This window comes from Scardinius erythrophthalmus, assembly GCF_964197995.2.
Source record: "Scardinius erythrophthalmus genome assembly, chromosome: 17".
Taxonomy (NCBI): Eukaryota; Metazoa; Chordata; class Actinopteri; order Cypriniformes; family Leuciscidae; genus Scardinius; species Scardinius erythrophthalmus.
The window spans coordinates 9500930-9506870 of NC_138237.1; positions in this window are offsets into that span (position 1 = coordinate 9500930).

The following is a 5941-nucleotide window of genomic DNA, read 5'->3' on the forward strand; positions in this document are numbered from 1 at the left end:
CACAGATTTTTAGACTAATTATTTTACTAAGCATTTAATTGCAATTATTTACACTTACGTTTTGCATATTAGCTAGTTTTTTTAAATATCACATTTAAGTGAACATTAGGGAATAGTATTGTCTCTGGTTACACTTTATTTTAAAGTCCCCCTGTGGTGAAAATCAAGCTTTTAATATTGTTATGTCTATCTATTTGGTGTTTTTAATATGCTTTAAGACAAACCATGTGTAAATTCATAAGTCAACACCATTGCTGAGTATTTTCTCTTTAAAACTGCAGTGAACCAAAGACAGTCTCAAAAACACGGGTTGAAATCGCTGGTGTTTCTGACGTCACAAACTACTTTGTAACCAATCAGGACAACGAGTGGATTTCTGAGCTGGAGTGAGTGGAGGCGGGGCTCATTTGCATATTCATAAAACCGCGAATACTAAATGAGCCAAGGGTGTAGTTACATTCAAGCATCATGGTGACGAGTTGAGCATGACCATAGTTTGAGAACAGATACATGTTAAATGTCTTATATTTCCGTACTCTTTCAGAAATTTCTGTTATTCAAAGCAATGTGTTACCATTTAGCATGTTAGTATTTACTTAATTACCTAGTTAAGTTTCAACTACTAAAAAAAGTCAATTATGTCTGTTTTCACAGATCTAGTGAACTGCCTGCATATACTTCTTTTTTGGGGCATCATAAATTTGAATGTGGATGCGATGCTCAAAGATTTTTAGCTACAACGTTTGTGTTATGAGTGTGACTACTGTAAACCACAGTCCAGCTCATGCACTGTTACATTAATAAAATCAAGAGAATTATCAGCAACGTGCAACTCCACTCGTAATGACAAATAAAAGAAAGCGTATCTGAAATGGGAGCCGTTTCACTAGAGTAACAGAGGTCACACTAACTGTAGCTCTTGAGCAGCAGGCCTTCAAGATTGTGCTGTAATTTACTTCAAAAAACAGTTTATCACAGCATTCTGACAAAAGGCATGGCACACCTTTAATCAAAGGTTTCATATACTTGCATTGAGGAATTGTTTTTCCTCTGTTCAAGTCGGTTTGAGGTTAGAAAGTTTTTTAAAGGCATTCAGCTGGTGCTTCAGTAATTATTTTTAAACTCTACAGCGACGTGATTTGACTTAAATTAGGGCAATGTAAACACTGCGCTTTCAATTAAACCTGGAGATGTTGCAGGTTGCTCGGGTGGCGTGGCTGTACGTGTGTTGCCATGGTAACTGACAGTGTGAAGATTCTGCGTGGGCTTTGTGATGCGGGGCTGTTTTTGAGCGTGTGACGGGTACAAACTCCAGTGAGTCGGCCGGTTCCTATTCTGAGGAAATTCAGTGATTTTAAAGATCCACTTTTAGCTTTACGATCGTATATCGTGCTAAATTCACCCTTTAGACGCAGTACAGCATGGCTTCGAAAAGTCTCTTTGTATAAGAAATCATTTTTATTTTTATTAGTGTTAAGTGGATTTCATCTGCCAAAAGCATGTACACTAAGGTTGTTGTGCAGTTTTTCATTTAAAGAAATTAAGATTTTATTCAGCAAGGATGCATTAAATTGATTAAAAGTGACATTTCTAATGTTACAAAAGATTTCTATTTCAAATAAAGGTTGAAGAATCCTGATTTTTTTTATTTATCAGCGTTTCAACCAAAATATTGCACAGCACAACTGTTTTCAACATTGGTAATAATAAGAAATGTTTGTTGAGCAGCAAATCCTCATATTAGAGTGATTTCTGAAGGATCATGTGACTCTGAAGACTGGAGGAATGATGCTGAAAATTCAGCTTTGCATCACAGGAATGAATTACATTTTAAAATTTATTCAAATAGAAAACTATTAGAAAATTCTTTCAAATTGTAATAATATTTTATAATATTACAGTTTTTACTGTATTTTTGATCAAATAAATGCAGTCTTGGTGAGCAGAAGAGACTTCTTTCAAAAACATTTTACATAAAAAAATTGAATAGAAGTTTGTTTTAATAGTAGTGTACGCTAGATGAACAGGTTTCGAGTTGTTGCTGTACTTTTAAGCTTGCATTTTATCTAGCATCTAGAAACATTTAAGCAACAAAATGTAAAGAAATTTAGGCTACATTTCCCTTACAAAAATATACCATAGGAAACAGGGTTTCCCAAAAATACCCTATTGATTCTAAAATAAAGATCTGGGAAAACAAAGATTTTGAAAGCTTATTGGACTGTTTAAAAGAACTCATATTAAATGTATTATGCTTTTATAGCAACAATAATTCTAGTAACTATATTGTGGAAGAAACTGTTTATCCTAGTATATTTGTAAGGGCTGTAGAACACATATCATATATCTATCATGTGAATAAAGAGAACAACAGGTGTCAACACACACATGACACTGTCACACTAATTATGACTTCTCTCACTTGTGCTTCACTTAAAGCACTGCAATGAAAAAGGGCTAATCGTTTACTTTGAGAAATTGTGCAATATAAATATACATTGCTGACACGCTTGAACAAACTCTCTCGTCACTGGCACTCCTTTGCTTTCTCTCTCTTTGTCTCTCTCTCTGTTGTTCTGACAGCTTGATTTCGTGGTCTCTCGGTGGGCAGCTCAGGGCAACATGATGGGCTTCTTAATCTGAGCTTTTCATGGTGTCTGTCAGGGCCAGAGGAGGAGGAAGAGCGTGTGTGTGTGTGTGTGTGTGTGTGTGTGTGTGTCTGTGTGTGTGTGAGTAGCTTTTGGAAACGGCTGTCTGACCCGACCGTGGGGAGCATCTCCTATTAGACAGAATCTTATCAAGCGTATCTCCGATCTGCTGACAGCGTCACAAACACACACACACACACACACACACACACACACGTGCTGACATATTCTGATAAAACTGGCATTTTTTCTTCTATTCTTTCTTTTTTTGTCCGCCACTTCATCTCTGCATTCTTGCCCTTTTTTTATAATCTACATTTTTTTTATGCGTCATTCTTATCGAGCTTTACTGAAAGCATCATGCATGTCGATGAGGTTAGCCACATACTGATGTCATATGCTAAATCTTTATTATAAAGTGAGAACCCTGAATATATATATTCTCTTATGGACATATTCATAAAGCATTATCCACCTTGTTTTTAACAAAAGAGTTGGTTCCGGCCATTTGTGCATTGAATGTGTCTGGCTTCCGGTGTCATCTGTGATATTGCAAACTGGTGTTTCTGTTATTCTTCTAGCCTATTTATTTCACATAGCGGCTAGTGAATCAGAAGTCCTGCACATTCACAGAAAATAACTTATTTCTGTGTTGCAAAACAAGGTGGATAATGCAGCTTGTTATCTAGCCTATATATAATGCACTACAGTATATTATAATGATATATGCATTATTATAAGCATAAAACATATGGTCACCTTTATTTATATAGCGCTTTATACAAGATAGTTTCAAGCTTTATAGTGATAATGGAAATGAAGCATGTCGGCTGTTGTTCAGTGTTGATTCAGTTCCATCATGAAGATCATCAATTATTAAATTAGTTCATTTCATCTATAAAGCAGTTCTGGAAAAAATTATGTCATCATCCAGCTCAGTTCGGTTCAACAGCGTAAGTAGCCTACAGTCAGATCAACAATGTTGTTGTGAAATGTGTAATATAGAGGAAATGTATATCAATTTTTTGATACTGTGTTTTATACTTATACTTTAATATAGCAAAGATAACACAAGGTGATTTTGATCTAGACACATTTATCTTTAATGACAGTGCAGCATGAACTTTCTATAAAATATCTACTTTTGTGTTGCACCAACCCGATCGCACGGCAAATCATGAATTTTACGAGGTGGCTAATTCGTATGAATTCATTCGACCTCACTCGTACGAATTTTGCTAAATAAATTATATATATATTAGAGGTGGGCATAGATTAATTTTTTTAATCTAGATTAATTTTGAAATTAATCTAGATTAATCTAGATTAAAATGGCTCATTTGAATTCTGCCGAAGACATTCAGAATATGTGTGCTACCCAAATAATGACTATAAAAGTAAGTCTTTGAGAACGGGTTTCTCAAGCCAGGTGGCGCATTACACCAGGGGCCCATCTCCTGTTTCCACAATGCATCACAAACTGCTTGAGAAAGCTGTTCTACTCATAGACTGTAAAAGGTTAGTACTGTACTGTTACCGTCCGTAGGCAACATTAGGTAGGCCCATGTTATTATCAACTACTATAGGCTATCAATTAGGGATGGGCGATATGGCCTAAAATCCATATTGTGATATACATTGCAGCCTCTTGCGATAACGATATATATTATAATAAAACCATTTCAGAACAGGTTACACAGACCCTGCTAAACAACTGCTAAATGTTTTTTTTTTTTTTTTTTGACAGGGTGTATGTAGTTTTGAGAACATATATTGTGCAAAACTGTAAGTATACAACATAATTTTGCAGATTAATAAAATTTAATTACACTAGCTGCAGAGACTTAAGTAGGCTAGGTCTAATGTTTAATATGGCTTGGAGCTTATGAAACCCCACATTTAAAAATTAGAATATTGTCTAACTGATGGCTTTTCAGTTAAAAAGAAACACAACAACGATTCTTAAAATCGGGCGCTTTTAATAAAAAGAGATTATGTGCTACACCACTCACTAAGATATATTGGGAATAATACGCGCGCGCTGGTATTCAGTGATATGTTTCGTTTTGAATTTGAGGTGGTAGAACGGATTAGTCGTGTGTTAACTAAACTTACCGAACTGTTACACCACACAGTCTACGTCGGACGGCTTAAATCCGAACCAAGTCCAAATAATGGATATTGCACGGATCTTTTACACCAGCTTTCACTTTCAGCCGTGTTTACTTAAGATGACGACGAATATGATGCGTTGCAGCTGGGTGTTCCACGCGGCCGCGGGTAGATTGCTTCATCATAGCTTGTGTAGCTTGAGCCATCTCCCAACCCAACTTGGAGAATAGATTAACGGCGATATTTTTTTTATCGCGCGAGCGTTAACGCCGATAACGGCCCACCACTAATATATATACTAAAAATAGAATAGAATAGAATAGAATAGAATAGAATAGAATAGAATGAGGCATTTATATAGCGCTTTCATATGTACTACTGTACACCCAAAGCGCTTTACAATCATATCAGGGGTCTCTCCTCAACCACCACCAGTCTGTAGCATCCACTTGGATGATGCGACGGCAGCCACAGAACAACGGCGCCAGTGCGCTCACCACACACCAGCTATAGGTGGAGAGAGGAGAGAAAGTGATGGAGCCAATTCAATGTAAGGGGATTATTAGGAGGCCATGATTGGTAAGGGCCAATGTGTGGAATGTGGCCCGGACACCGGGGTTACACCCCTACTCTTTACGAGAAATGCCATGGGATTTTTAATGACCACAGAGAGTCAGGACCTCGGTTTTACGTCTCATCCGAAGGACGGTGCTCTTTGACAGTATAGTGTCCCCGTCACTACACTGGGGCGTTAGGACCCACACAGACCACAGGGTGAGCACCCCCTGCTGGCCTCACTAACACCTCTTCCAGCAGCAACCTGGTTTTTCTCAGGAGGTCTCCCATCCAGGTACTAACCAGGCTCAGCCCTGCTTAGCTTCAGTGGGCAACCAGTCTTGGGCTACAGGGTATATGGCTGCTGGCATATAAAAGATAGATAGATAGATAGATAGATAGATAGATAGATAGATAGATAGATAGATAGATAGATAGATAGATAGATAGATAGATAGATAGATAGATAGATAGATAGATAGATAGATAGATAGATAGATAGATAGATAGATAGATAGATAGATAGATAGATAGATAGATAGATAGATAGATAGATAGATAGATAGATAGATAGATAGATAGATAGATAGATAGATAGATAGATAGATAGATAGATAGATAGATAG